This window comes from Varroa jacobsoni, unplaced genomic scaffold, assembly GCF_002532875.2.
Source record: "Varroa jacobsoni isolate VJ856 unplaced genomic scaffold, vjacob_1.0 scaffold_889, whole genome shotgun sequence".
NCBI classification, from domain to species: domain Eukaryota; kingdom Metazoa; phylum Arthropoda; class Arachnida; order Mesostigmata; family Varroidae; genus Varroa; species Varroa jacobsoni.
In genome coordinates this window covers 76,417-86,810 of record NW_019213791.1, presented here as the reverse complement: position 1 = coordinate 86,810, position 10,394 = coordinate 76,417, and the positions used below count along the sequence as shown (strand labels likewise).

The window sequence follows — 10,394 nt, the reverse complement described above, 5'->3', positions numbered from 1 at the left end:
TGGGTCCCGAACTTTTTTCAAAGCCTCGTCATAATCGGCGGATCAGTGGCTAGATCCGTCAAGATGTCTACTCTACTTCCCTTGATCGGCTTTTTTGCTGGTATTTTTATTTTCCTTTTTTTGTGATTACATCGCTTACGACTGCCTCATTTATAGATGTCCTAACTCCCTCTGCAACAAATGTCCTGCTTTGTTCTTCCTTTCTGGCATTCAGTGTTTCCTCTGTTTCATTACCAGCACCAGAGACCTTGAGATACTTTCCGTCTCCTTAAAAAAGTCGTTTCTTTCTATCCCGTAGCCATAGAGGCTCTTTCAACTTTCGGAGCCGCGAGTAAAATGTTAAGCGCTGAATCAAAGCAGTTTTATGCTCGGAGCCTATTGTCAAAATCTGGGGCTACTGTTTTTTACAGTTAGCTGCTAACTTTAAAACTGTATCCGACCCTCGCTCAGTTTTCCTCAACTAAAGGAAGAGCTTAAGAGATCAGTTTGCCAACCCTGCGAACACAAACAAGACTACGTTACCCGTACAAGCTAGACAATCTCGACAACCCCGTTCGAATTGAATCCTAATTTTTGGTCAAGTCCCAAATCTCGGAAATTAAGCGTTGAAATCCTTACTAAAGATACTCAAATAGAATACAAAAATTGGGATCTATATAAACTTTTTCATTTTTTTATTATTATCTCTAAGTCCTGCGGAAGACTTCCTATTTTGCATAGAGGATCAGCCGAGAAATCAGTAGGAAATGGGGAAAAGGATTTACTCTATTTCGGTTAATTACTGCAGTGCCTTCTGGTGATGTTTACGCAGATACGCTCGTTTTGCTTACGTTTGGGTGTTGAGTGGGCTAACTGATCAGCAGCTGTCCTCGCGCCGTTCCGATCGCGCCGCTGCAAACATCCTGGTGCGAAAGTGTAAAACTATACATAGTGATTTGCACTCTAGCCGTCAGCCTGGACAGACGTGAAAAAAAAGGTCCGTTTCGTCGACAGGCAGGCAGGCAGAAGATCAGGCATAGCTCACCTCCAAAGTCGCAATTATTCAGTATTCCGAGAAAGGAGACGGCCGTTCATCAGTAAAACCGTCAATTCTGTATGTTTATTGATGTTGAGAACGTTTTCGAGGTAACGAAACAAGCTGCGCGTCGAAGACAGTAAATAAGGAAACTCAGGAGCCTTGGTCAAAATGCTTTGATCTGCGAAGTAAGGTAACTAAAATAGTCAAGAATTGCCCGGGCGGACTATCCGGCTAACGAAATAGAAATATAAGGGTATTGGACCTTCCAGGAATTCTGTGTAAAGTATTAGTTACAACGCACGCCTCAAAGGCGAAGTAAGGTATCCATTTGATATTTATTTTTACCAGGGTGTGGTAATACAAATAGACTTGATAATGTTTAAATTACTAATTTCCATTTTAATTCTAGCAAAATTATCTTGCTCATGCAGCCATTCGGATATGTGACGAAGTCGTAGCACTGCAAACAACAGTACAAACTTAAATTATTATTGCAATTGTTATAATCGTCATAAATCTAGATAAAGTAACAATTATTATTAATTTCCATAGTGTTCAAATTGGATATGTAAAAATTGATTTAAATTCAAATAATGGCTGCCACCTACGCTACAGGCGTACTTACTAGGGCTGTGTTTCAATTCATAAACACACTTATCAAAAAAAATGAAACAGTACATTATAAAGGAGCAAGAAATACGCAACTATTATAGAAACAAATTTCATACGCAGCTTAGAAATGAAATTTTCAATTACAAAATCCAGTTACTGTGGAAGAGTCTCATTGAGGTAATAGTCGTCAACCCCCATAAGTTCAGCTACCCGTGGCAAACGTTCAACTGTTCCATGATGTATACTTTAAAGCTGGACAAATGGGATTATATTAAAACGGACATAAATACCTTATTTGACCGTCCAATGTAACAATACTGCCTGCGCCGTTTGTGCGGAAAAAGATCCGTACGTTGCTATCATCTGCGTTTCTCGTTTTCCACTTCCAGCCATCTTTATCGTGTTTAGCCCACAGCTCGTGCCGGAATCGCTGTCACCTCTGTTCGACGTGTCAGCTAGCTTCCCTAGTCGTTTATAGCAACGCCGTATTTACGTGCACTGCAAATACTTAATAGCAAGACAATAGCAACGATTCAACTTTCCACCACGCAGACGGTCAACGAAAGAGCTGAAAGAAATAGAGAGAATAAAAAAGACAGAACCAGCTCGCCACACCTGGTTCCGACATCAAAAGTCGCGACAGTAACCGCCTTCTCCCCGCACGGCCATTCCCCCCTCTACCCCTTCTCATTCGTGCGAACTCTGTTGAAGAAGGGAAAGAGTAGGAAAAGAATAAACAGAGAAAGAGCACTAGCGGTAGCAAGTAAACAATGGCGGCGTTAAAGAAAAACTTAAACTCGACACATTGTGTCGTGCTACCCATCCAATAACAGTAAGGGCCGAACCAGCAAGAACACCCGGGGCCACTATTGTGGGATGGTGGTAACTGTAGTATAACTAGCAGAAGCTCTCGACCGACTTGCCACTATCTTCAGTTGGCGCGATGAGTCTTCCAGGCATCGTTCGATCCCTTCAGGCTGCCTGCCCTCAGCCTATTTCTCCACTGACGTTTTCCGATAAATTCTGGCGTTTCAACCACGCGAACTCGGCCAGGTTGTCTAGGTGACCGGGTAAGAGCAGCGCTCTTGATCTCCATAGCTGTTATGACCTATCCATGCTACGGCTGGTTTCGACATGTCGAGCAAGACCGGCTAATCTAAGCTGGTCCTGAATTGCAAGGACTTGGTTCCCGTCGATTGAGAAGCTTGACGTATGCTCCCGAAACTCGCTTAAATCGCGCGCGATGGGATTGCAGCATAAGGTGGATGGTCGTACAGCAGAGATTGGGTGGGGTAACACACGAGAAAATCAAAGTATTATAATTTTTAAAGATTTTGGCTTTTATAAGGCATACGAAAAGAAGATGACAAGGAATCCTAGAAACTAGTCGTACTGAAGCAGTATAAGGAACAGAAACAAGGTGAGAAGAGCTAAAGGAAATACAACAACGAACGACATATCATTTCGTGTCAATCGGGACGCCACTAGAAATAAAATATCTCTCACGCTGTTGATAATTCTGACATCTGTTATTTAAAAAGAAGAAAGCAGAGGTCAGACTACATTTATCCTAAAAAACTGGCCAGATATTGAAATTAGGTTGAATAACGCTGGCTTGAAACAAATGCATCTCAAAGGTTTGCATCTGTCATGCGACGCACAGATGACATTCTGAACTAGACTATACAGAAAAAAGCAACAAGCTTCATTCCTGAGCCAAATTGTATTCATTTGCTTCACCTACGGATTTTTTTTAGCAAGTAGTTATCCTTAAATGCGGTCCTACCTGCATCAAACACCAAAATAGAATCTAAACACTTCTCGTACAGGTGATTCGAACAATTGAAGTGAAGACCGAGGATAGCATGCGTTCGTCTGATGAAGCTATGCCTATGTATGTGTCAGTTTATGTAACTGCCCTCTGTAATTTCCTATGACAAAGCCTGCAACGAGTCTTCGTTAAGCCGACTTGGGTGGGGTGGCTGGGTAAGACACGAAGGCCTGCTGCTTCTCTACATAGAGACATGAGAGAAGTACGGAAGCCCGGCACCGGAATTGCACATTAGTGGTTGTTCCCCATGCTGCGGGGCCGCTCTTTCACCTAATGAGTGCAACGTTATGCCGCCAGAGGCACTATTCACGACCCGCGAGTAATGCACATCCATACAGAACGAGTAGGAGGCGAGTGATGAGATACGACACGAGAACAGGACGACAAGCAGTAATGGGTAACTTTGCCAGCAGGGAAGAGGCTACCGGGTGTCGTACGAAACGAACGTCGTAGCCGGAGTGACAGCTTCTCAGATCATTGAGCGCGGTGGCTATAATGACCCAAATGATGGGTCGAATATTGCACTAGGTGAATCAACTCGACTACAGCGATACTCACTCAGAGGCGTGAGGATCATTAACTTCAATGCAAGTAGCATAAATCCTACTATTGGATAAACATAGCTAACACAGCAAGTTTATAATGTATCTTACAATTCGGCTGGTTTACATTGTCAGAGTTTCTACCAATTTGCTGCCTGCAACTGTTTACGATAATAGCTTTTCTTTTCAGTTGGTAGTATTGTAAGTAAGCTTGTGAGCTCTATATTGCATACGATATGGCGCGATAGTTGCAAGTATAGTTGTAATACAAACGTGCCAAATTAGCAACTATCGGATCTCGGATCCGTTCCACAACTGAGAGCGGATGATTTTCTTCACACCATTTAAGCTATTAATATTAGCACGCCGCAAAATCACGCTTAACCAATGTTCGCTATTGCTATACTTATTATATGCTCGAAATTATCTTTATCCATGTTATGTCCTTGACGGCGGCAATGGTACTAAACGAATTGCCTATGCCAAAGTATAAGAGGCAGCTAAATCTAACGAAACGAAGAACGACTTTTTTTTATAGATGTTTTAGCTAAATGAGTATAAGCTAGGGCTCGCCATATTTGTAAACCTTCTGTGATACAGCTCCCCTTGACAGGGCCCTTCAACGTTCCACAGCAGATCATTTAATACGCAATAAAGCAGTTTATTCAATTGATGATTTTCGTTACTCGATACTCTCCTTTCCGCCGGCCAAGAGCTCTAAGATAGTTCAGCCTGGGGGGCTGATGCTATTGCTTGTTGGAGTTCGGCAAACGGTGGTCTTCTCGCTTTTTTCGTTCTCTTCTTCTTTGGCTCGTTCGTTGCATAGGAAGTGTCAGCAGGCTAGAGCACGAAAAGTAGCAGCCACTGTTTCGTTCACCGGACTGTTGAACAACTGCTCTTTTCCGGCATACCGGCCCTTTCTGGCCTGTTTAGGACAAAGCGGCGCTAAGATAGGCTGAAGCAGTTTAAGGCGAGTGCTCGCTTGATGGCCCGGAAGAGTGAACTGGCACTAACGGGTCGAGCCGAAGCGCGAGAAATGAGGAGCAGGCTTGCGCGAGTGAATAAGTCCCACTCACCTCACTAAAGGAAAGGCTTGAACCTGTGAGTGGATTACGTGCCTCAGTAGTTCCGCCGCCAGGCCACTCTGAAACCAGGTTCATCGGCAGTTCATGTGGAGGCCTCTTTTCTGCAACCTTAACAGGAGCTGGAGTCACTTTATCTAAGAATAGACCATTGGATGTCGTAGATTCTGTTTGCACGAACTTTTACAGCCACGGCTACTTTACAGTGTCTGGGCAGTTTAAAGCTGCACGGCAAACCAGCGAATGGAAAGACTGGTGCAGAGAATTTTCGATCGACATTGCATCGATGCAGCTGTTACCTGTTGGTTCAATGAGCCATTACATTACGGCATCACATCACTTACGGCGTTGATCGGAATAGGCTCTTCCCTGCATGTGTTTAGCCATGTTCTCCTCGATCGCACTTAGCGGACGCATAGAAGCTAAATATATAAAGCAACAGAATAATTACTAGAACCGGACGGAAAGTGATGATAATAAATGATACACTCTCATATTGAGGTTTTCTGGGATCGACGAGATAAGACGATTGAGTCTGGCCGTGTTTAGGTGTGATTGACGATGTTCTGTCTGAAAAACATTATTTAGAAAAGAAGTAGCTGTTTATTTAAGGACCGATTAAACCTATGCGTGACCTTGCCTAGTAGTTGGAATCGACGAGTTGAAAAATGAACTAATAGCAAAGCTGGTCAACTAATCATAGTGTCGCACATTATTAAACATGATTTTAAAAATAATGAACACGAGTTCAATGAAGGCTGTATATTACATAGTTTATAGTACATAAAATTCAAATGGCTTTTCGTCTATAGGCTTACCGGTCTGCAGTATCTTAGGATAAGTCACACAAAATAAGAGCTCGCCGCTACACCGTTGTGAATCACAAAGGTGTGATAGGAACGAAAAAGGCCAACTATCCTGGTTAGATCAGGTCAGTCAAGGATTGCCTATGTCTGAAGTTCACTTGACAGAAAAATCTTGCCTTGGTAGCTTTTTTATTGAAGCTTTTAACAATCTAGTTTGCCTTATTCACAAAATTTACATAGTGTCAACGCTGGCTTAATAAATTCCGCATATTACAGAACTCCTAGCTAAACTATTGCAGGGCTTTAATTTAATGTCAAACCTATGTTAAGCCCGTTAGTAGAATTCGTATTTTTCTAAGATGTGCTCAAACATAAAAACCTATACGTAACGAGGTTGGAGGTGATAACCCAACATTGCCCACAAACTTTTCATATAGGCAAACAACTCAAAGAGTAACACATTTCAATGCTGGTTGCAAGTTCGTAAAATCGTCCGGTACTTTCATACTCATTTACTTGCATATTCACAGGTATGTGTATAATACACAGAACGGCTGAAGGCGTATCGATGAATGAAAGCTGATTTGGTTCTCCTCTCAACTGCCGACACTACGAAGAAACGAGAACGTTTCCCCAACCACAAATGTTCTAGTTTTTCCGAATATATTTATAAAAAAAGTAGGCATTGGAAAACTGGGAAGAAAGCAAACTCAGGACTGTGCTGCCATTCGTGTTTCCTATACAAGCAGTAATAGCAGCAGAGGTGACGGTAGCAGGTTGCGCAATGTGGTCCTTGCGTGCGCACGGATCTCCAGGGGGTAAGCCGCGTCTCTTATCCTGCGGATTTCCGCTAGACCTTTTACTGATCCTTGCCTATCCGCTCCTTCTTGCGCAAGGAGCGGAAGCTATCCATAGAAAATAATCCGCTGTGCCAAAAGACATACTAGCATCTCACAGCTGCGTGCTGCATGGAGTGGATCTCCAGTGCATGTCCACTGACTGGTTGGCCAATGGCAGGGGCCTACTTACAGCTGGAAGCTGCCCCATTTCTCGCCACACAGTACATACTATCGGTACCAGCAGTTACACTGCGGATTATACTCCCCCCATCCCCCACCCCTCCAACACGTGACACAGGGTGCAGTGCTATGGGGTCTGAGCGTTTTCCCATTGGCCAGTTCTGCATCGGTAAGGAAATCAATTATTGGTTTGTTTTCTTCATAACTATAGCAGCGAACATCTCATAGCTAGCTAATGTAACTACTTACTCCCTCGAGCCTCAAGCGCCTCTCGAAGATTGCAGATGAGCTAACTAAAAGCTTCAAGTTTTGAGTCGGAGACTGCCGTTAGACAGTACTACAGATGGCCTGGGCTGTGCTACAGAGGGCTAGCGATAACGCAACTAGTCGAATACAGGTCATGTGTTTTACACTACAAAAAATACGGGATTAAGTGAGAATGATAGGTTGTTGGTCAGCCCATGTTCTCGCTATATGGGTGGCCCTCATTTCCAGTCGCAGACAACGGTTTATAGCGACTGTTCGCTTGATGGTACTGACAGAAAGCAATGTGGTGATGCAGGTGAAGACTACGGAAAAACGGAAGAAAGAAGAAAAGAGGTGAGTGGATATCCAAGTGAACGCTGATTTTTCCGCAGTAATAGCAGTTGCAATAGCGAGAGGTCATATCTAAATACTTTTCCAGAGACCTATAGGTCCCCTGCTGATATTAGTATGAATAGAATACGCATTTCTTCTTCTCTTTCTTTCTATATATTTATGTTCCTTGGTATCTACTATGTTACGGCCCTGAGCGTCACAAGCATAGCAGCTACTGCTGCAGGTGTCACACCCCCTCCATGTCACGCCGTAATGTCAACGAATTTTCGCTCAGTGATGCTTACATACGGCACATAAAGCCGAGTGTAGATGGCGTTGCTGTGCTAGCTTTTTACTTATTTTTCTGTATTTACAAATGAAATAACGACTCTGCGTGGAGGCTGGCGTTGACGCCAAAGGCGGCCAGCCGAAGTGTAGGCAAGTGACGTAGAGGTATCGAGTTGCGACTCATTCGGTAGAGGCTGACTGCGAGGTAGATGAAGGAAAATGAATAACTGTGAAGACAAATTAATGTACCATAGGAATTTCATCTTGCAAAGAAAAACAACGATTAACCCCGTTAGTGAATGTATATAACTGACGAAATAGAGCGGAATTTCTAGCATTAACTTAGATAACGAATTGATATTGTTTGCTCGGTAGGAATAGTAAGCGGTTGAGAAAACTTAATCAAAGTCAAGAATAGTCATCTTTAAAAAAAATAGATAATATAAAACAATACATATAGTAAGAATGCAACCAATTTCACAATAAACAAAAATTGAACAGATCATAAAGCGTAAGTATCAAATCTGGATTCATATCGATGAGCTTCACTCTAGCAAAGCTCTGCGAATTTGTATATTTGTATCCGAAAAAAAAAATTGTACCAAGAAATAAAAACTAGACTAATAACGATGCTATGGAACAAAATCCACTCAAACGTTAAGTATATCCCAAGCTCCTCTTGAATGTAGTTCGTTTAATTTATTACAATCTATAATTTCCTCTAACTTGTAACTCATTTTATGCAATTTTTACTTAGGTGAGACCCAATCAATGAGACCCCAACCAATTAAACAATAAGATTTGTTTATTGATTCTAATCAATACGCTAGTGCTGATGACGTTTTGCTCTCATGCTCAATAGTTTCACAAAAGGCCGAAGGAAAAATTCATGGTAACGCTGCACGTAATAGATCATAGCTCTCCCTTTGGTAAAAGCTTAATTTGGCATAATAGAATAAACCATCCTCTTACACACAGTAGATATAGGAACGATTATATATCTTCGCATACCTAAAAAAAAAAAAACACGTTATATTTAATATTCTACGTATAATAAATTACAGCTATAGCTGATCCGAAGACAATTCTACACAAATCGTATAGAAATAAGGTAGTAAAACAAGTTTTTATTCTATTGTTCAATTGTTGTTGGCCAATAATTATCGATAAAAATAAACTCCTTTAGCTCTTCTGATAAAGGGGGTATGTATTCGTTTATATATACTTAAGGCCGAGGTTATTTCAGTTAACCACCACCATGTTGATACAATATAAAATTGTTAATATTCTGAACTAAATAAGCCTATTTGTGCTTAACACGCTATCGACTCGACGTGGGCCTTTGGCACATAAATTGTCGTCAGTTTTATTCAATAATTGATGTACGAAAATTCACCCATAAGTACGTTCTCACACGTTTCAATTAGAGCAGAACGTGTATTTGTTATTAGGAAAGCTTTTTGTCTATTATGGCCTGCCATAGCACTGCGTATACAGACATTACGGCGATCCATGCAATATAACCTTTGAATATTGTGCTGCTATGGCCACCATCTTCTTAATAATTGAGTACCTAATACTAGACTGTGCCTATCTATAAACCCCTTAAAGTGGCTATAGCTTAGGAAATAACCATACTCCTGTATCTATACAAATATAGGATAAATAGTATAGGTAAAGCCTGGCTTTAGTCTATAAAGCTGTATAAACGTTGCCTTTTTCTACTGTTCCTTTCAACAATACGTGGAGATGCGGAGTGTCACTAAGGCCGGCTAAGGAAAATCACTTATACAGATATTATAAACACAATTGAACAGACCTACGGCATAGCAGCAAAAACCCAAATTAAAATGTTTTGAAAACTGGCTTATATATACAGCAAAACATTTTTAGTAGAATTATGGTCCATAAAATCTACGTGTAAAGAAAACTCTAAAATAGTCGCCATCTGTACGTAACGTTGACTTACGTTCCACATTATCGCTAATCACCCTTCCTCGCACGTCTTAGTGACTGCAGTTGTTCATTGTATGTGTGTATGATGTAAGCCCGATCCAAAGTTGTCTTCTGAGGAATATTTTGAGTCCTCAAAAAGGTAGAAAGCATTTTCTGCCTAATATCTAATACGTTCTTGAAGAGACGTAATGCATAAGCTATAGTCGGGCTATAGTTGAATCGTCCACGGTACAAAATGGCGAACGGAAAGGGGGAGACGGCCTGGATTTGAGCACTGCGCCGGCAATCATTTATTGACGGCTGTTTCGAAGAGCAGAAATGTATACAGTGTACTGCTCCAACGTGTAAATAAATGCCCAGTATCATGAGTGCTCACACGCGGATATCGTTCTATCTACTTAAGGCGTGATAACTTCGGGCTAGCTTTTGGCCGATAAATCGGCGGGAACCGTCTTATATTCGGTATTCGGTGAAAGAAGGTGTGGGTGAGGATTATTAGTTGTATGTATGTTAAGCCAATTGGGGTCCAGATACAGTTTGGAGCAGACGATCTTGTCATGGCTCCTTTAAAGCCAAATGCGATACGTTAACACGTGCGTATAGATAGGCTCCATCATCAAATATATAACAACATCGGCTACTATTATCGATTGTTTTATCA

General features: G+C 41.7%; 1 long non-coding RNA gene across 1 annotated transcript; it reads right to left on the bottom strand.

The window, feature by feature from the left end:
* Positions 1-8,564: 8,564 nt before the first annotated feature.
* LOC111264722 (uncharacterized) lies at positions 8,565-10,144 on the bottom strand. The gene is made up of 2 exons (XR_002683032.2): positions 9,747-10,144; positions 8,565-8,788 (listed from the first exon to the last, which is right to left on the bottom strand). It is a non-coding gene; the product is annotated as an uncharacterized LOC111264722 (long non-coding RNA).
* Positions 10,145-10,394: the final 250 nt, after the last annotated feature.